The sequence below is a fragment of the Pantherophis guttatus genome, chromosome 8, assembly GCF_059756535.1.
Source record: "Pantherophis guttatus breed Tessera chromosome 8, ASM5975653v1, whole genome shotgun sequence".
In the NCBI taxonomy this organism is placed as follows: Eukaryota; Metazoa; Chordata; class Lepidosauria; order Squamata; family Colubridae; genus Pantherophis; species Pantherophis guttatus.
In genome coordinates this window covers 13118067-13140669 of record NC_142070.1, presented here as the reverse complement: position 1 = coordinate 13140669, position 22603 = coordinate 13118067, and the positions used below count along the sequence as shown (strand labels likewise).

General features: G+C 39.7%; 1 protein-coding gene across 6 annotated transcripts in view; it reads right to left on the bottom strand.

Moving 5' to 3' along the window:
* Window positions 1–22603, bottom strand: part of ARHGAP24 (Rho GTPase activating protein 24) — a 473398-nt gene that overhangs the window by 160952 nt on the left and 289843 nt on the right. The window contains exon 1 of one of the 6 annotated variants that reach the window (XM_034440422.3): window positions 6926–7395. The exons of the other annotated variants lie outside the window; for them this stretch is intronic. The gene's annotated coding sequence lies outside the window, so the exon portion shown is untranslated. Of the gene's footprint in view, window positions 1–6925; window positions 7396–22603 lie in introns of those variants that run through there. 6 annotated transcript variants of the gene reach the window in all.

Sequence of the window (22603 nt, the reverse complement as noted above, 5' to 3'; positions counted from 1 at the left end):
CCACTGTTGATGTGAGGACTTCAATTCCCAGGATTCTCGTCAAAAACTATACTGGCTGGAAAATTTTGGGACCAATCAGAAGGTAGGAAGGTTGTCCTTTGTTTATAACCCAATGAATACATGCTCCTACTGCAGAAGAGCAAACTTTGCTGAATCCTGCAGCTGCAAAAGGACCAATCCATATATTATTAAAACCACTGTGTCTGTTTGATACTTTGCTACCTTTAATTGGGTGAAATGGGTCATCATAGAGCAGCTATTTTTGAATCAACATATGTCAAATGGACTACATACAAAATGCACCAAAAATCTGGGACCCATGACTCTCATGGGGCAGAAACCTGGCAAAGTTGTGACTGCTTCAGTGCCACCATGCCTTTCAACTACACTTCCCAGAAACCTGTAGGCTGTGTGGTACAAGGGATATCGGAGGGGCATATCTCCATCCTCCTTCCTGCCTCCTTTGACTCCCTATTCCCAATTGGGTGAGCAGCTATAGGCTGTTTTGAAACTGAGGCTGCAAATTAAAATCTCTTAATGGTGGAGGCCAATGAAGGAAGAATGGAGGAGAGGGGTAGGGCTGACTAGAGCCATCAGTTGAAGAGAGCCCTCTTCCTTCCTGGACAGAGGGCCCTTTGGGGACATCAGAGGTGGGTTTCAGCAGGTTCTGACCAGTTCTGGAGAACCGGTAGCAGGAATTTTAACTAGATCGGAGAACCGGTAAATACCACCTCTGACTGACCCCATCTATTCTCTGCCTCCCGAGTCCCAGCTGATCGGGAGGAAATGGGGATTTTGCAGTAACCTTCCCCTGGAGTGACAGTATCCTTCCCCTGCCACGCCCACCAAGCCATGCCATGCCACGCCCACCAAGCCATGCCATGCCACCAAGCCACACCCACAGAACTGGTAGTAAATGGGATGCATGGGTGCAGTTTTCCTCATGGTCACTTGGTTCCCCTCCCCCCAGCAAAGTGGCAAGCATTGTTCCACAAGTCAACCAAGGAGGAGGAAGAGGAGGAAGAAGATGACTTCACTGGGGCTCTTCTGAGGATCATGAGAAGAGGAGAAACAGCACCAGCTTGTATTATATGTGGAAAGAGGAAGGACAAGGGAGGGACTGGAATGCCTGCTGGTGAAGTAGGGCTGGCTAGAGGGTAATGGTGATGCATTGGAGAGACAAGGTTCTTGGGTACTGCCTGGAATGGGGAGCCGTTTTTCTTCACAATCCACCCCCTCTTCCTCCACCAAGTGGTAGGCAGTTCTGCAAGTCGGTTGAAGAAGAGGAAGAGGAATAAGAAGAGGAGACAGCTTCACCAGGATGGGAAGGGAAACAGTATAAACTAATATGTGAAAAAAGAAGAATGACCCAATGGGTCCCAGGTTGTTTAATATACCAATATTAATATGATTTTTTTAAAATTTGATTTATATGCTGCCCTTCTCCGGAGACTCAGGGCGGCTTACAATGTGCTAAGCAATAGCCTTCATTCTTTTGTATATTTATACAAAGTCAGCTTATTGCCCCCACAAACTGGGTCCTCAATTTACCTACCTTAGAAAGGATGGAAGGCTGAGTCAACCTTGAGCCTGGCGAGATTCGAACCTGCAGTAATTGCAGGCATCTGGTCTTAGTAACAGGGTGCCTTAGACCACTGTACCTCCTCCTCCTCCTCCTCCTCCTCCTCTTCTCCTTCCTCCTCCTCCTCCTCCTCCTCTCCCATTGTGCTAATAATAAAAGTGTTACCACCGAGCAATTACTTTGCTTCTTCATTTGGAATTCAAAAGGTTGAGCTGACTTTTGCAAGAGTGAAAGTGTTAGCAATCCATTCCAAAGTCACCCTCTCTGGATGCTCTAAATTCACTCAACAAAACTAGACTACCGAAAACAAAGCAGAACCATGACAAATGACAGAATAGCCTCTCTCTCTCTCTCTCTCTCTCTCTCTCTCTTTTGGTTTCTAGACAAAGGCAGGAGCAGTGGAGCAGCAACAGCTCTTATTAGAGGGAAAAGTGGACGAACGTGCCCTTTGAGGTTAGTAAATCTTAACTAAGGACTAAACATCATTCATGCATATATAAATAAAGCCGAAAACATTTACAGTAACTAGGCAATGCATAATGAGATGGGGCATTTGGGCTCTAGCAATTCTAATTAACCTTTTTTTTTTTTTAAATGGCTTTTATTTTCCTGAAGTGTTTCAGTTATGTTTGTGTAGCGCGGTATACTTAATGGTAATCTCTTTCAAATGTTTGCATGACTTGTCAAAGTGGGTACGTTGTTTTAAAGAGAAACTCCATTCTCAGACAGTGGAATAAAAAAAATAAAGCTGGTATTGCATTCTGGATCTTTCTTTCATATGTATAGCCAACTGGCCCCCCATCAAAAGTAGGCATAATAATTGGGAACCAGTCCAAGATTGTTTCAGAATTGGACTTAGGAAAGTTGAGTGTAGGACAGATAGGACAAGAAAAAAAAAGAGCATACAGCGTAAGACAGAAAAACATCATCTCTTTTTAGGCCCTGTATATTCCTGTTTACCTAAGTTTTGTTTTTTAGAGCAAATGAGCAATACAGGCAGTCCTCAACTTACAACAGTTCATTTAGTGACCATTTGAAGTTACAACAGCATTGAAAAAAAGAGACTTCTGACTGTTTTCCACACTTTCAACTGTGTCACGTGATCAAAATTCAGACACTTGACAACTGACTCGTATTTATGACCATTGCCGTGTCCTGGAGTCACATGGTCCCCTTTTGTGACCTTCTGACAAGCAAAGTCAATGGGGAAGCCGGATTCACTTAACAACTGTGTGACTAACTTAACAACTGCAATGATTCACTTAACAACCGTAGCAAGAAAGGTTATAAAATGGAGCAGAATTCACTTAACAAATATCTCGCTTAGCAACAGAAATTTTGGACTCAATTGTAAGTCGAGGACTACCTGTATTTCAGCAAGATATCCTTATTGGTGCATGTCAGTGAGCCTCATTTATACCTGTAAATATTCACCTTTCTTTCTTTTTCTTCTTCTTTCTTTGCACTTGGAAGCATCTTGTCAGTGCCACAGGCTTTGAAGAACAGGATGTTTAATATATCTATGCATGTTGATTTTTAAAAGTTCAATTGCTAACAGCAAAATTGTTTTCTGGTAAGCAATAATAAAAAAAAACAACACATTCAAGTGGAAGCCGCATGACAGAAATGTATTACTGCACTTTTCTTCTGATCAACATTAACAAGATTAGGAAGGCAACAAAAGGTATTGGCTATGAACGTTAGCTACCTCCTAAAAATCTCACATATCCAAAATTGTTTCTATCAGGATGGCAAGATAGTGACATCCTTCACTATCTACTGTACTTGATTGTCCAATTCTGCCGTACCTATGAAATAACCACTTCTGTAAAGTACTCTGGCCAAGTTTCCATACAGTTGAATTCTTATCAAAAACAGAAAATATTATGTTTTGTACAGATGGGCAGATTTTGCTCATGGCACAGCTGAATATCATTACAGCCCTTCCTAATAACATCACTAAATGCAAATGATTTTGTTTTTGTAAGAAATGCTTTTATTAATGGCTATTAACCCAACTCTGTATAGTTTCAAATGTTATTAATTATAGTTTACTGTTTTCTGCACACCTGACTATACATTAGGTATAGGCAATGTGTTGGAATAATACATTATTATTATTATTATATTACATGCAGATGGAATTGAGTTTAGGAAGAACATCTCTTGCTATGTCAGATATTACAGCTCTCTTGCCATATGGAGAGGGATTTGTTCACCTTTTCAATGGGCCATTGCATCCTTTTGTACCATAAGACCAGGGTTGCAATTTTAAGAACTTCATATTTTTATTGATTTTCCAGATACACATTTTAAGGTTGGATAATGGCAGTCTGTGAGTCATCTAAAATCAAGGAATCAAACAGTCCTAGTGCTGAAATATACTTACCTACCTACCTACCTTTGTATTATCTGAAACTGCTGCCCAAATCTCAAGCACTAAGAATTTTGTCCTGTCCCCACTTTCCTTTCTAGCAACCTTTGGTAACAGGCATCCCAAACACTATCAGCCATTTCTATAACTTCTATTTGGTGGATCAATGTCTCAGAACTTCAAACATGTTCTTATAAGGAGAAATAAACTAAGGAGAAATTTTCTGACAATAAGAACAATCAACCAATGGAACACCTTGCCTTCAGAAGTTGTGGGAGCTCCATCACTGGAGGGTTTCAAGAAGAGATTGGACTGCCATTTGTCAGAAATGGTGGAGGGTCTCCTGCTTGGGCAGGGGGTTGGACTAAATTACCTACAAGGTCCCATCTAACACTGTTAATCTGTTAATTTGTAGGAGATGACTAAATTGAGCCCGAAGGCAGGGTCAGATGCATCATCAGTCTGCAGTTTTTATGCCTCCAAAAAAGATCTATGTCCACCTCCCTTGAAGTCCATTGACCCTATCCTGGCTCCTGGTTTCTTGCCCCTTCTCATTCAATCTGAAGAAAATATTATTTCAAAAGAGAACAGAAGTTCATTGAGATTTCAAGATGGTTGACGTCTATGTGCATGATGTTACTATCAGTGCTGAAGAGGGAGACCTGTCCTTGAATATGGATCTGAAGACTCCAAAAACAATACTTTTGCCTAGTTCTATAACACAATTGGAAACGGGCTTTTGTGAGGCCTGTATGAAATGGCTTTTGGCTCACCTTGGCAAAGAGCTTCACGCCATGTGATTGTTTTAATCAGTAACACGATTTGTTTTGACAAGGCATGTCTCTTCACCTCAAAGACTTGACCTGCCATGTCCAATAGCCAGAAGAGGTTTCAACACATGAGCTGCGCATACTTAGAAACCTATTTCAGCTCTTTGAACTAGTAAAGGGTTTCAAAGGAGAGGCATAGCGAAGCCATCCAATTTTAAGAAGACAAAACTATTGAGGGTGGTCCTGTCTCTCTTTTAAAACTCATAGTAAGATTTAAAAAATTATCCTTAGGGCTTGACAGAGTGAGATGACATTAGATTGAATTATTAACCAGCTGTCTAGAAATCTCTTTCTCCTCCTTTTTTGCAGGGAGTCTTTGAAGGTTGAAATCAATCAACTTGATCACCCAGTTCCTATGAAATCAGTCAATCGCCTACCCAACATATCTATATATCTACCGGTATCTATCTATCTATCTATCTATCTATCTATCTATCTATCTATCTATCTATCTGTCATCCATCTATAATCTGTCTACCTCATACTACTCATTCCAGCCAATCTTTCACTACATTCCATTAACCTACTATGCTTATTGAATGAGCAAAATTTAACTATTAAAATTGGACTGTTAATTTAATTTACCGGTAATGGCCTAAAATAATTTTAACTCAAACCTAAGTGATGCTCTTCCTGGTGCTCTAGATTTTCACATAGATTTGATTAATTGTCAATCAATCTAGTGATAAAAAGGTCTAAGGACTTTACCTAGGGAGTGCAACATATTAGTAGGCACAACATGGATACACACTTTCAATACATCACAAATCAGCCCCAAATGCACACTGTTTTTCCAAACATCCAATGTCCATCATACTTGCAAATCTAATCCAGTCCAGTCCAGTCCAATATAATATAATGACCAAAGGCCAGCAAACAACATATTTGCAAGCAACGTGCTAATTTAAAATAAAACCACAAATTAGCAGACTGAGTGCGGGACGATATATAGAAGTACAGGATACAATGGCCATGTGGATATGATCAATATCCTTCATGTAAAAATGCCTCCTATCATATTCCCATGTCTCCCAACTCTATATGCCTGGGTTGGGATACACCTGTTATACACCTGTTTGTCTGCTCTACCAATTTATAGTTTCGATGTTCTTGACTTACATCATGACAAAAATTAGAAACAACTCTAAACACTGAATGGGGGAAGCCAAACCACCAGCAAAACTGAAACAGTTATGAAACAGCACAAATGTCTTGAATTTGCATAATTTAAACCCCATTTTTCTCTTAGTAAGAGTTCTGAATGCATGTATACAGCTCTAGGCCCATTCTCTTTGCCAGGAACAAATATACAAATCGGCAGGGCTGATATTTAGGAAATTGCACTATCAATTCCAAAAGAATACTGGGAATAAATTATTCCAGAAATGTTATTGCAATGAATAACATCTGTGTCTGAGTTTTCCTGCTAGTGAAACTAAAGAATGTATTTACAAAGGCACACTATGTTAAACAATAGGTTCTTATTTCGTTGTTAAAGGTCTGTTTGGGTATAGGTTTCATTTGCAGGACTCAGATTTTACAAGGATTCATGGGCTACAACCATAATATAGATTGTTACTTGGATTACCAGAATACTATTTAAACCTTTTATGTTATATTTACTTTGAATTTATTGGGACTCGGATTTTACAAAGAATCATGGAAGAAGCCCATTGGTTTAGAAAAAAAGAGGCAGGAAATCCTGTTCTTCAAAGTTTGGATTTTGGCTTAAAGCAAAGATCATAATCATTGTGTGATGTGAAAAATGAGACAGCTCCAAAATGATAACTGAAGTAAAATTATCAGAAGACGGGGGCTTCAGCCGCCTAGGAGATAAATAAATTAGTAAAAAGTTACTTTCAGACAGAATTATTCAGTTTCACTAAAAGGTCACATCACTTTAAAAACAAAGAACAAACCAAATCCATCACCTAGCAACTTTCAAAACCTTGAGTAGCAGATCCCAATCAGGAAGGAGTAAGGCTTCCAAGATTTGTGCAAGAAATGTTCTTAAGAGCAGCATTCAGAATGCGTTAGATGTAAATTAGAAAAGAGAGGGGCAAGCTCTCGCCTGATCCCCGCTGCTCACTCCCTGCAGCTGGAAACAAGCAAGTTTAATTTATCCAAAGCAAGTCTCACCTTACTCCTACAAGTGCTCCAGGGGAAGATCCAGCTCCAGATGTAGAGGCTTCCAGCTTTGCCAACCAGAGCTCCGGCTGCTACGGGCTGCTTCCCAGCCCAGCCAGCTTTGTGGCTTGCCCCCTTTACTATCTGTGTGCTCGCTGCAATTTCTCCCATGACTCCATCACATAGGAATGGCAACAACTTTTCTCTCTCTAACACCGGTGCTGCAGGGACACACACACAAACATTCGCAGGCATACACAAAGAGGCTAAAGCTGCTGAAGTTAGGGAGGAAAAAAAGAACACAAGGACGGCACAAGGTGAACGGAATCGAAACAGGAAAAAGATACATACGCACATACAAATCCTTTGGACTGGCTTGCCTTTGGAAGTGGCACTAAGTGATATAAATCACAGCATGGAAAAAAAAACCCAGGAGGTCAGAAGAGCAGTGAATCAGAGAATCGGAGAAGGGCATAGACTCTGAAGCCAGCCTTCCCTGAGCTCCAGTCATAAACAAAACAAAGAAGTATATATTTTGACTACAAAGGTTTATTTTTAGACTCAGTGGATGTTTAGATGTGAGCCAGAGAAGGAGAAGTAAAGGGAAAGGATTAAAATTTCAGCTCTCAGACTAAGAAAAATTCAACCCCAAAGATCCAGAAATCAGCCTTCCTTCCTTCCTTCCTTCCTTCTTTCCCCTTCCTTCCTTCCTTCCTCTTTCTTTCTTTTTCTTTCTTTCTTTCTTTCTTTCTTTCTTTCTTTCTTTCTTTCTTTCTTTCTTTCTTTCCTTCCTTCTTCCTTCCTTCCTTCCTTCCTTCCTTCCTTCCTTCCTTCCTTCCTTCCTTCCTTCCCCTTCCTGCCTTCCTTCCATCCATCCATCTTCCTTCCTTCCATTTCTAAAACTCCCAATATGTAAGGAAAGATCTTTTTAAAAATCCTCCACTTGTACTGGGTTGATGTTTTGATCCTGCAAAAAAAATTTCTTTTTTCTTTAAGATCCTTTTGCAAGATCTGAGTCAAACAATCGTGTTAGAAGGAAGGGGTGGATTTTTAAAACACACATAGACGCAGGCACTGACAGACACACTTAAAGTAGAAAGGATAGAAGTAATGGCTGATGGTGGTAGAAAGGAATTTATGGAATGAAATCATGAAAGTCTTAATCAGATACCAACAAAGGCTGTGTGCTAAACATACTCATATTTCTTATTTGGATACAGGATATGGGGTCAATTAATTTCAGTGAGCATTTCATGGGGAAACAATCTGGTGAGCTGGAATCCATATGACAAGGAGAACAATTTATAGGAAAACAGAGTGTGTGTGTGGGGGGGAGCAATATGTAAATTGTGAAGAGTTGACTATAGCCCAGAAAACAGCACTAGTGGCATAGTATGGCATAATATTTACTATTGTTGATACAGGTTTATCCTGGTTTTTTTTCAATTTTTTTAAAAAAAATCTCAAAGCAAAAGTATTTTACGATTAATATAGTCAATAAGTATTGATATTGTTTCCCATGGACTTATTGAACTTTTTAATAATCATCCCCTGTTAATTTGATGCAAAATCAGCCTTCTTTCACCTGCTTGTTGTAAACTAAAAATAGATTTTTAGAATGGAATTAAATATGTTTTAAGATAGGTGCCTAAAATCAACCCTTCGGCTGATTCTCACAGGGTCTAGCTATAAACTAGCAATAGGAGACAGTGCAATTCAGGATTTTGTCAAAAAAAAAAACTAGTAAAAGTGAAGGTTTCCACTGTCCAGTTGTGTCTGACTTTAGGGGGCTGTGCTCATCTCAGTTTTATTAATTTATTTATTATTTATTAATTTAATTTGTATACCGCCCTTCTCCCAAAGGGACTCAGGCCAGTGAACAGCCAAAATTAAAATACATACAATACAAAAGTTAAGCTAATTAAAAAAGATTAAATCAATCGGCCTCCCATTTTAAAACCCCAAGTCTATAAAATTTTAAAAATCCCATTAAAAACTCTTTAGGCTAGGCCAGCTTGCTGGAATAAATAAGTCTTCAGGGCCTTACTCAGTTTCTTAGCTGAGTGAGCCAGTGTTGTCCGAAGACAATTTGGTGGTCATGTGGCCAGCATGTCTATACGCTGAAAGCAGTGGTGGGATTCAAATAATTTAACAACCGGTTCTCTGCCTTAATGATTTCTTCCAACAACCAGTTCACCAAACTGCTCAGAAAGTTAACAACCGGTTCTCCCGAAGTGGTGCGAACTGGCTGAATCCCATCACTGGCTGAAAGGCATAGTAAACTTTCTAGAGAGATAGAAAGATGTTCTGAAGTCAAGTTCAACTCTTAGGGATTGGGGGTTTTGATGTCATTACCGAAGTGACTGGCATTGCCTTCTGGGATATTTCCACCAACAGGTCTCTGTTTTGACCTAGGCTTCCCTAAAAAGCATGAAGCAGAGTCTTGGTCCTGGCAAAATCCCTTTTATTTACACGACTGTGAATTCCTTTCATTCACAGTCAGCAAGGCCTGACAAACAGTTTTTCAGAGGAATATTTATCAACACAGACCTTATCTCGCTTGGAAAGCTGCCATGTCAATAGTTTCCAAACGCAGTGCAAGGCAAAACTTGGCACAGAGTCTCTGGGAGTCACGGACAGATCTTTCCACTCTTGAAACGACTGAACGAACAAATTGTTTCCTGCAAAAGCCCACTCCTTGTTCGCTCCTCTTTTGTTTCCTATAGGAAGGGCCAATCACCTCCAAGGTGTGGCTTTATTCCCAAGTCGACCCTGCTTTCTTAGTTGTTCTTGTCTTCTGGCAGCTCTGTGCATGTGCACACTGGTAATGGGCTTCAGCTGTTCCTCTGCCTCACTGCTGTCTAGCTCCCTCTCTGCCTCCAACACAGAACCCTCATCTGAGCTTTCCCCAACCCTCAGGATTGGCCCATGTTCCTCCCCAACCTCCTCACTGTATGACTCTGCTGCCAGCTCTGCTAGCCAAAACAGTCTCCCATTGAGATACTAAGACCAACCATGTTTATGTTTTAGTCGTTTATTTCTATCTGCTGAGACTTAAAATCCTTTCTCAGAGACCTCCATAGACCTTGCACTGTTGTCCCTAGTCTTCTAAAACCTCAATTTACCTTTGCCTTTTTTTCCTAGATAGGTGTGCACTCTTCCAAAGAGATGGGACACCTAAAAATGCTTGAAAAAATAGAAAGTGCCATCGGCTGACATATGGCCCAGTAGCATCTCATCTTATCATTTAGTGGGGGGGGGGGGGGAAACCAATTCACACATAAAATAAGCCTGCATTTGTTCCATAATTCCTTACTTATTTGCAAACTTTAACACCTGTTAGCAGCATAAAGCCAACAAATTACGAGGACTGGGAGCCAGATTCCATTCTAGTTTGTGCACAGATTGACTGTTAAAGACACTAAAAGAATGTATATGGATTTCACATCTATACACTGTAAATTCCACAGGAATTGATTGGTGTGCAATTGCAAATATTTAGTAGACACCAAGGTCAAGAATGAAGAGAAAGGAGGCTAATTGCAAAATGGGTAAGTTTGCCCTTAAAGTAATTCTGTGCTCACAGTTTCTCCTTTAGCTTACTCTTGGAAATAGAGAAGTGTCTTATCACTGTGCTTTTCTTTTCTCTTGCACAACTTTTTATCACTCTCAAGTGTCCCTGACTGCTTACACTTTCCAGGCTGAAAAAGGCCCAAGGGAAGAATTTTCTCTTGACGTTTCCTCTTGGGATTGAACGGCAGGGTTGGAAGCTGGAAAAATTGCAGGATGTTGGCAGAATGGGTTGGCTAATAACAAAGAGATATTTACAGACATATTCCTTCTCTTATCTATTATTTTTATTCTAGTCATCAAAACCATATCATGACTTGATTTTTCCCCCTCTTTCCCACTAAAGGCCAATAAAGGCTTTTCAATCACTGTTAAATTTAGACAAGGTGCTGTCTTTAATTAAAGCAGTCAATTCAGCCATCTCAACAAAGTTCCATCATTGTCACTATCCCTCCCTCCATGATGAATAAAATTGAATCTTTCCATGTTTGTGAATACAGGTAATCCTTGATTTACAACTGGTTGCTTAGCAATCTTTGAAGTTATGAGGGACCTCCGCCCTTCCAAAATGGACACATAACCTAATTTTGAAGTTCTGACATGACCCCTGTGGTCACATGACTGCATTAATAGATGTTTGCAGCACCCTATGGTCGTGTGAGCACAATTTATGATGGTTTTGCTGGAAACCAGCGTTTACTTATGGTTTCCAGTAAAACACAGCCCATAGTGAACAATAGGTTCACTTAGCAACCACAGTGTTCGCTTTATAACTGCGGCATTTGCTTAGCAACTGCCCTGCAATACTTGTAAAAATGGATCCGGATCTACTTTACAACTTTCATGACTTATGATGATAATTGCCAGATTATTACCATGGTAACTTGAGGACTCCCTATATTTATTTATTTTTATTTATTTGTTTATTTTTATCCTGCCTTTATTATTTTCACAAATAACTCACGGTGGCAAGCATATCCAATATATCACCTTCTTCCTATTTTTCCCATAACAACAATCCTGTGAGGTGGGTTTGTCTGAGAGGGTTTGAATCACCCAAAGTCACCCAGCTGGCTTTCATGGCTAAGGTAGGACTTGAATTTACAATCTCCTGCTTTCTAGCCTGGTGCCTTAACCACTAAACCAAACTGGCTTATAATAACCTCTTAACCCTATAATAGTAGTCTTTCTGCAGTTGCCATAAAGTTCCATTATTTGTTTTCCCGCTGTTTGTTCACAATTCCCCCCAAAATGCATCTGGTTTCAATTGTACATGAATCTTTAAAATCATCTGTATTTATTTTGTATGTAATTGAGCCAAAAAATTTCTTTCTTGTTTATACATCCACCAAGCACAATAGAAGGTCCTTTTTTGTTCTTTCAAAGTATCAACAGTAGAGACCTTCAAATTTCTAGGTTTTACCATATCTCACGACCTAAAATGGACATCAAAAACGTCATCAAAAAAGCACAACAAAGAATGTTCTTTCCGAGCCAACTGAGAAAGCTCAAACTGCCCAAGAAGCTGCTGATACAGTTCTACAGAGAAATTATTGAGTAAGAACCCCCATCTCAATGGGTCCCTTGCTATTATCTCTCCCCATATGGGCATCTCAGGAATATCTGCTTTGCTGGTACTGCTAAGATAAAGGTAACGGTTCCCATTGTACATATGTGCTAGTCGTTCCCGACTCTAGGGGGCGGTGCTCATCTCCGTTTCAAAGCCAAAGAGCCAGCGCTGTCTGAAGACGTCTCCGTGGTCACGTGGCCAGCATGACTAAAGGCACACGGAATGCTGTTACCTTCCCACCAAAGGTGGTCCCTATTTTTCTATGTGCTTTCGAACTGCTAGGTTGGCAGAAGCTGGGCCAAGTAACTGGAGCTCACCCCATTACGCGGCACTAGGGATTTGAACCACTGAACTGCCGACCTTTCAATCGACAAGCTCAGCATCTTAGCCACTGAGCCACCATGCTCCCTACTACTAAGATACTATACTAGATAACCTTCTCTTTAGGAAGTTGGGATAACCTTCGGAAGACTAACTGAATCATACCTGAGTAGGCTGGGCCAGTGAGATCCCTTCTCTATTCACAGAAAGAATACTATAGAGGATGCAACAGTGATTTACCAGAAAATTATTTTTTCTGGGTCTCTTTCCTAAAGGTGGAAAAGAGTGTAGATCTGAGTGTAGGAAGGGGAGGTGGGGAGAGAGAGAGAGAGAAATGAACCATTAAGAGATGAGGGGAAAATAGTTCAGTCCTGAGAAAGCAGAAGGAGTGATAAAGCATCCCAGAATAGCCCACCTTGATATTCTTCGATAAGATAAGAGTCGAGAGGAACACTGATGGGCTTTCAAGATTCTTTTATTCTACTCCACAGCAATAAAAAGCATCGTGAAACCCCTGCTGCTCCTGTTTCTTGACCTTGCCTTCCTTGAAGGGCTAACCAACAGGCCTTCTATTATTCCTGTTTAACTCAGTCCTTTTTTCTAGGCGTCAGTGACAGCTCAGTCAAAGCTCTGAAGTGCAGCTGCCTGTCCTTTTTATTTTCCAATAATGCTTTTAGGTCCCACTCAGGGTTTAAAGACACTCTGGAAATAAAGATGGTTTTTTTGGGAGGTTGGTGCTTTACTTTACAATATTCCACTTTCCCATTTTCGTATATATATATATATATATATATATTCCCTTCAAAATGATTATAAAATAGTTCTATTTTCTATTTTTTTAATGAAAAAGAAGACAAGAAGAAGTCTTGCATAGAATGCAAGAATAACGCTGATAAGTGATATATTGGGAACACTTGTCTTACAATTACAATGAAATATAAATGTATAACTAGCGGCCTATTATAATAGCAGTAGCCACTGGAGGCTGAGGCAAAACTGAGTTGGGAAGCGACCATTTTGTTAAGCCTGTGCAAGGTAGCTTCAATTTGTCCTGACAAAGATGTTCATGCTATGAAGACAATATGATTTTCTCTTTTGAGGTGAAAAGGTGAGACAATTTGTCACAAGCTTTGCAGACTTGATCTGGCATTTCCAATGGCTCAAATGCCTGTGCTTGTTCATATAGAAGTCTTTTCTAGTTATTGAAACTGCTAGCAGGAACCTCAGAAGAGAGGTGAAGCATAGCCATCTCATTCCCCTCTTCTTGTACGAAATTGAAAAATAAAGATAGCCCAACCATTGTTTGAAACCACCAATAAGGGCAAAATTATTCTTATGCCTTGGCCTTGACCTTGGGTGAGGCACAATCAAATGAGGTTACGTGAGACCCTCTGAAGCAAAAATCAAGTTTTTAACCTGTAATAATTTGCAAAATTGTACTCATGTCTATAACTAACCAGGGAGTTAGTTGGCTCTAAGAACATGGTAAAGCCATATTTTGGACACATCTGTGAACTAATCAGAAGATGGACTATGTAGAACCAACACATTTATGACAAAGGTGATTTTTTTTTCATGAAGATCCTTAAAAATGGCAATCCAAATGTCTATTAAATATCTAATTTTATACAGAAAATTATACAGAAAAAGGTAAAGTCACTGAAGCAGTCAGCATGAGCTTAAATGGACTCCAGAGGATGGTAGAGGACAGGAAGAATGTTGTCCATGGAGGAATGTTGTCCATGGGGTCATGATGGATCAGACACAACTTCGCAACTAACAACAACAATACAGAAAAAAAGAGAAGATTCTACTAGCAACTGAGGTGGAAAAGCATACATGCAAGATTCATCCTTTACACCCAGCCTTAACCTTGACATTGGGCTGACCATCCAAAAGTGCAGTAACATGTATTTTAATGAAAGCACAAATAGTTAAGATTAGTTTGACAAAATCAAAACACTATTGTCTACCACCTGTTTCATTTAAGATTTGGAACGTACTTCCTATAGGTATAAATAAAGTTAAATGAAAGTAAACATATGAGACCATTCCTCCTTGAATCCATTTTTAAGGTAACACCATTTCAGGTGATCTGGTATTTAAGTACGGTCAAAACTCTAGTAAATACTCTGAAGTACAAAATATTATAACATGCTATTTATTTACTAAGGACAATCAATTCTTGGCTAATTCCTTTTAAAATGAACTTTAGAACCAGATAGATTGGATAGCTAAAGAGAGAGAGAGAGACAGAGAGAGACAGAGAGAGACAGAGACAGAGACAGAGCGAGACAGACAGACAGACATATCTACATCTATATCTATATCTATATCTATCCCTCCCTCCCTCTCTCTCTCTCTCCCCAGTATATAAAGCCTATGCATTATTATTGATTGGCACATAGCCAATCCCCAAAATATTCATTTATATTTGGTATTTTTTCCATAGAATAATCTGGTTAGGGATAGCAATAGATTTCTTTTATTTCTAAGACAACTCATTTCACCTGCTATATTTTTTAAAAAAGAAAAAAACACAGGTTTGCTAATAAGATGGTGAGTACTGCTGAAATGTGGGATAATCATTTTTTTTTAAAGTCCATTTTTTCCTGGCAATATAGGGAAAAAAGAAATACTATTTTTAATAACAGTTGCTTTCACTTTTACCTCAGAAAGTGCTAAGGAGCCAAGCTATGTAGGAAGTCATTATTTATTAATTCCAATTGCTGAAAGCAAGGAATCCTCTACCGTATTTTTGCATTGGAGCGGTTTATGAAAGTTTGTTTCTGCGTTTAATTTTTGTGGGTTTTTTGCAAATATAATAGCAGTTTGATAGTAAAGCCTCTAACCTGTGTTCCAGAGCGAGAAGAAACCTGTTAATCTATGCTTAAAAAAGGAAGGCTTTGGATTCACAATGTGTTGTGTGAGCTACTCATGTTTGGTTTCTCTTTAAACTATTTTCATGGGACTCCAAAATCGTGGAACATTATAAAGAGCTTATGAGAGATGCTATGGGTGTCTCCTCCCACCGTTCCATATCATCATTTTGCCTTTAAATCCTGAATACTTCATGGCCTTGTAAAAATACCCATGAGATACACTGAAGTCTTGCTGTCAGGTCTCTCAAGAGACATATAGCGTGAACAGCACAATGATTTCTTGCTGCATCATTTATTCTGACCACAGCTAAGCCCTGGTTTCATTTTGTAACACCATCTGCCAGCACAGCCCTATGTGAGAAGATTTCCATTTGCTATTAATGGGAAACCATTTAAAAGACATTCTAAAAAACAAAAAAACCACAGTTGTCCTTTTATCCCTTCTCTGAAATCGCAGAGTTCTTCCTTTCAAAACGAGCCAGGTTGTTATTGCTAATTCTAAGGAAAAACCCAACCGTCCTTCAGAGGCCTGTTCTTATTAAGTGTTGGTTATAAAAGAATTTTTGAAAGTTCCTTGTCCTCTGTATTAATGGTAGAATCATTCTCTTGAATGACAATGTGAGGTAACTTCGAAGTGCAATTAGGTTTCCTTTGTTTTATCTGTTTGGAGAACCATTGTAATGGCAACAAAACAGCAGAGTTTTTATATATAAAATACATTTTTTAAGAAAATAAAGCCAGAGATGGGGGAAGGCCTAAAGCCACCTTATACTGTAGGCTTCCAGATATGCTAAATCAGCTCAAGGAGTAAAAATAGCTATTAGGGAGGACTGAGACAACATGCCTAGGTGGCTCAGTGGCTAAGACACTGAGCTTGTCGATCAGAAAGGTTGGCAGCTCGGCAGTTCGAATCCCTAATACAGGTCTCCTGCGTGAGCAGGGGGTTGGACTAGATAATCTCCAAGGTCCCTTCCAACTCTGTTACTGTTAAAAAAAAGTGAATTGCTCAAGGATAGAACTGAATATCTATTTCCATCTTCCAAAATGGCCGACCAGCCGGAATCCTGAACTGAAGTTACTCCATCTTGCAACATTTTATGATGGGTTTTCTTTATTATTACTCGTAAATGTCAGTGAAAAATGCTCCAAAGTTTGGCTTTGGGAATCCCATCAGCGAAAGCTGTCTCTTCCTGCCACGTCCACTTTCACTTTCTTTTGCTGGTCTAAAAAGAAGAATAGGGTTTACATTTGCAAAGGATGACTAAAGAAAACACAGACGCTTCCAAATCAGGCTGCTGATCTGAAGCTTTCATTTAAAGGCCCAATTCTGCATTACTCTCTTACAGCTGGGACAGTGTTTATTTATTTATTTGCAAATAAATTGTAAAAGGAAGACAGAAAGAAAATTGACTTCTCTGAACTGTGGTGCTGCAGAGGTTCCTGTGTATTCCTTGGACAGCAATTATGTTTGGAAGAGTTAAGGAAACAGATTGCCAAAGAATATGGTGGCTGGACACTGTCAAAACTGACACCAACAAGAGCATAGAAAAACTCAAAGAAGTAGTGGAAGATTGGAAGATGTGGAGAGACCTGGCCCATAAAATCGCCAAGAGTCAGACATGATTCAATGGATACCATCATCATGCCTTCCATTTAGCCTTAGTTTTAACCTTTGTTTTCTCAGACTCAGGCTGATTTTGCTGCGAAGAGGGGAAGGCCTTTTCATGTATGATCTTTGATGCTTTTTTGGAGAGGAATTTGAAACCAAGGATCTCTGCAAAAGCCACATTTGGAACAGATTTGGCTTTAGGGCTGTGGGGAACATTTTGTTTGAATCAGGAGACTTCGCAGCATAAGAATTCTCACCCCCTCGACGTCAATAGGCAAGAAAAGCCTGGTGTCACAAAGAAGAAAAGTGATGAGAACGCATGCATTTTGGGTTTCTTCACGAAGAACTTTCTCACACATTCCCACATGGTATTTTTATTTGATGTCTACATGTGGGGAGCAACCTAAAATTGAAGCTCTGCGAGATATCTTTGCATTTAGTTCTGAAGTTTTGTCTACTCAAAAACCGATTTCAGATTCTGCTCTCCATATGCGATTCCAAGTTTCATACTTGAAATAGAAAAATATGGATTTTTTTTTACATGTGTCAGTAACCTGACAAACTGATTTACAAGGTTTGCGGACGGACAATTACCACACTCCAACCTTACAAAATCCGGAAGGAATAGATGTGAATCCTTCTCAGAAAAGGTCTTACATTGTTACTCCTTTACCACCAGATTAGCTAATTACTCTTCATGGCAGTGGTGAAATTCAATTTTTTTTACTACTGGTTCTGTGGGCGTGGCTTGGGTGTGTGGCAGAAGAAGGATACTGCAAAATCTCCATTTCCATCCCACTCCAGGGGAAGGATACTGCAAAATCTCCATTCTCACCCCACTCTGGGGCCAGCCAGAGGTGGTATTTGCCGGTTCTCCGAACTACTCAAAATTTCTGCTACCGGTTCTCCAGAACCTGTCAGAACCTGCTGGATTTCACCCCTGCTTCATGGGTATTTTTGGTGACCTAATTGTGATGGGTATTAAAGGTAATGCAACTAGACCAGTACAAGTAATCTTCAACTTACAGCAGTTCAAAGTTACAATGGCACTGAAAAAGTGACTTATGACCATTTTTCACACTTATGACCATTGCAGCATCCCCATGGTCACATGATCAAAATTCGGATGCCTGGCAACTGACTCATATTTATGACGGTTGCAGTGTCCTGGGTCATGAGATCGCCTTTTGCAACCTTCTGACAAGCAAAGTCAAGGAAGAAGTCATATTCACTTAATCGCTGTGTTACTAACTTAACTGCAGTGATTCACTTAACAACTATCGTTTGTTATAAGGTTATAAATGGGGCAAAATTCGCTTAGCAAATGTCTCACTTAGCAACAGAAAGTTTGGGCTGAATTGTGGTCATAAGTCAAGGACTACCTGTGTATTGCCTCTAATACTTGATAGACAAGGTGAATCGAGATGGAGAGACGGAAAGTGACAAGCACTCCAGACTTGCATTGCAGCTTATCAGGGGTGGGTTTCACTTACCTTTACCACCAGTTCGCCCCGTATCTGCCCAGCCTTCCCTGCATGTGCTTTTCTCATTCATGTGCCTTCCTCGCATGCGCCCAGTCTAAAAAACGTGCCTAAATAGCATGACTTGGAGCCGGGGTGGGGCTGCGGGCCCACCTGCGATCGCTGCTACCAGTTCGCCCGAACAGGTGCGAACTGGCTGAGTACCACCTCTGGAGCTTATACACATATGGTGACAGGGGTGGGTTCTACTTATCTTTACTACTGGTTTGCAGCGGGGCCTCGCACGCGCGCTCTTCTGCGCAAGCGCAGAAGCATTTTGATAATGTCGGGGTCGGTGGTGGGGCCTCCCATCGGTTTTACTACCAGTTCTATAGAACTGGTGCGAACCGGGCGCAACCCACCACTATATGGTGATAATCCTTATATAATAACTTCACAAACTTCAGAATTATATCTATGAATCCTCAGTGTTAGATTTTTAAAATATGGTTAGTAACTTATTTGTGCCTGAAATAGAAACTGTTCTGCATTGTTATATATAAACAGTCACAAAGTTCTTCAGAGAGTTTCTACATTCCTGAGGAAATATTGCCCCAGTCACATTTGGAATATTCATTGCGACAAATGCATAAAATCTGCAAAGGTCTGAAAAAGAAAAGCAAACTAAGTTATTTTTCTGAACCTCAGAACACTGAAGAGTATATATGAGTGACAATAAATGCCCTGAATTTAGATACTTTTATTAATTTTGTGACCATTCCCTAACATATAGGGTGATGAATATAGAACCATCATTTATAGCATGTACAAATTCTGTAGTACATGATTTCAACTTGATTTTTGAAACATTCCTCAAGATGCTCTTTAAATAAGTTTATGCCTTTCCCCTGCTGTCAAATATTTGGAAAAGAATCTTGAGTGCATCAAACTGACACAAATTGTACTCAGTACATTGTGCAGAAATCCTTTCAGGCTTAACTGTCACGACCCCATAACGTCAAACAAAATATCCATTGCGCTGACCAAGCAAGTTTCAACATAACGGTGCAAAGAAACTGTCACCAATGTTAGTAGGTATAGTCCTGAAATTCTATTCCCATGCTATTGTACCTATCAAACAACCTCCAGTGATGCAGTGCAAATAAAGAAAGTAAGAGTACTAGTTAAAAATGGATTTTAAGTATGTTTAAAAGGTGCTCCCACATCATCAGTGTTTTCTCTGTTCTGTATAGAGCAGAATACTTTATTTGGCCAATATTTGTGGTTTAGACCAGGGGTGGGTTCTACTTACCTTTACCACCGGTTCACAACGGGATCGCACACGCGAGCAAAGCTCGCATGCGTGCCTTGCTTCTGCGCAAGCGCAGATTGATGATGATGACATCCAGGGCAGTGAGCGGGGCCTCCTGCCGGTTTTACTACCGGTTCTTGCGAACCGGTCCGAACCGGGGGCAACCCATCACTGGTTTAGACACCCAAGATATTTGTCTCCGGTACTCAGTGTATTTGTAAAACAACAGACATAATAATAATAAATTATAAAATGACAGAGATAATCCAAATAAATAAATAAATAAATAAATAAATAAATAAATAAATAAATAAATAAATAAATAAATAAATAAATAAATAAATAAATAAATAAATAAATAAATAGCAACAACACCTTCAAACATCCTTTTCTGCCTATCCTAGGTCCTTGGGAAGGACTTGATAAGTGGATAAAAACGCCAAAACCATTCTGAACATCTGGTTGACTGTGTGACAAATCATTATAATAATAGTAAAAGTCTGCAACAGTAAAAGGGGGAAATGAGATGTAATAAAAAAGGATAAATAATACTGTAACCACATTCTAACCCACATATACATTAGACAGAACTTAGTAATCATCGTGTTTCTCAAGTGCAAATATTAGGTGTTCAGCAGAGTGATAGCACTTGAGGGGGGAAAAAACCCCTGTCCCTGTGTCTAGTTGTTTTGGCATGCAATGCCCTATAGTGTTGTCCCAATGGAAGGAACGGAAACGGTTGCTGGAATTGGGTATGTCTAATGAAAAGAAGTGACATGGTAGCAGTGCTCCAATATTTAAGAGGCTGCCACAAAGAAGAGGAAATCAACCTATTTTCCAAAGCACCTGAACAATGGATAGAACTTAATCAAGGAGAGAAGCAACCTAGAATGAAGGAGAAATTTCCTGACAGTTAGAATAATTAATCGGTGAAACAATTTGCCTCCAGAAGTTGTGGATGCTCCAACACTGGAGGTTTTTAAGAAGAGATTGGACAACCATTTATCTGAAATGGTATAGTAATTTGTAATAGTAAAATGGTAATTTGTAATAGTAAAGCAGTAATTTCCTGCTTGAGCAGGATGTTGGACTAGAAGACCTCCAAGGTGCCTTCCAACTCTCTCGTTCTGTTATATGTGTAGAGGAAAGAAGGACTTGCTGTAAATAATTTGCTTTATTCCTTCAGCAGAAATCTGCCTCAGGCAGAGTTTGGTTCATAGAAAAAAAGTGGGACTTTCATGTCAATGTCATGCCTGCCCTCATCTTGCAGATTTTGATCCCAGGCCTCGTTGGGACATTCCTCTGTGCTTCACCCAGTTTCTTTCGCAAACTGTTTCACTTTTCCAGTAGAAAGGTAGATAATGATGAATGACAGGAAACCTCACAGAACAATAAGACATTGCTGTAAGATTTATAAGCTATTAACGCCGATAAGGCTGTTTGGCACAGGATGCGATAGAGTCCTGAAAGATCACCAGATGTCCATAAGCTTAAAGACCCACGTACAGAGGAGCACATGCAGTTCCATTTCCTTCTCCAAGAGAAGTATATGAATAAATTTTGGATTCATAAATTCAGAGGAAGAATGTGAGTATGCAAAGATTGCTGAATAGAAAATTGCTAGTCTGAAGCAGGTAGACAAAGGGTGGCATTATTTCATTCACTTTGGCAGCTGTTTCCAAAGGTAGTTTGTAAACTGAGCTCGGAAAGGCCTTGCATGTGTTATGAGGATGTCTTAGCATGTGATATATTACATACCCCCATCTTCTTCCCCCACTCCGTCACTGAAGATCCTCATTCATTGTTGACTTATTAATAACAGGATGCCTTTGGTGCTATAAATCAGCTGGTAGCCTCCGCAAAGGCCTATTACAATGCACTCTATATAGGGCTGGCTTGATTTGAGATATGGATTTCAGTTTGAAAGTCAGGAAGCACTTGAAGACCTGTCTGTTCTCCCAAACCTTGGAGCAGATCATCAGTATCAGATCTGCAGTCAACATCTCCCAACATGTCATAGATCCAGTGATTCTTCCAATTAATATACAATATTGAAGAAAACATGATACAATGCATGTACCCCAATGTACCCCACGCTAATTGCAGTGTTATTACAGCTCTGCTCTGCTTACATAATGCTATTTCACTAAGGCATCTCCTGTTAAATTTTAGCAGAGAACAGTCCTCCATCTGAATGTCTCTCTCTCTCTCTCTCTCTCTCTCTCTCTCTCTCTCTCTCTCTCTCTCTCTCTCTCTCTCTCTCTCTCTGAAAGAAGGGCCAAGTCAAATTCAGGTTCAAGATCAAAAGCTAAATTAATGGAAGGCAGAGGATTTGAAATTGTTGCTTATCGGTAGTTAACCCCTAACCAGGTTGTCTACAGGGTTGTATTCAAATGTGGAAAACAGGAAATCCAGGCAGTTCAAATGAATGTGAGAATTTATTGCAAGCTTAAAATCTCTACAAGTATCTAAGCTAGTAACAGTCAAAGTGTATTGGTGGTAGATAAGAGTTAATGGAATTTAAGATGGACTGGATTTAGATCTTTTGTGGATGCACAGGGATTCATGGTTTATGATGCATTTGACCCTTCCCTTGGGCTCAGCCTAGTCATCTCCTACATATTGCAAGCTTAAGCTTTCTACAAGAATCTGAACTACTAAGGGTCAAAGCAAATTGGCGGTAGATAAGAGTTAACGGAATTCAAGGAGGACTGGATTTAGATCTCTTGTGGGCAAAAAAGGGACTTGAGACTGATGGCATGTTTGACCCTTCCCTTGGGCTAAATCTCCCTTGATCAACTCCTATAGTTGTATGTCAACAGTCAACATGTGGCTACAGTCATGTGATTGAAACTGTCATCTTGATTTTTTGATCTCTTCTTGAAGATATCCCTGCCCCAGCTCACAGACTGAGCAGATTTTAAACACATTACTTGGTTGCAACTTTGTATATTGCGAACAATATA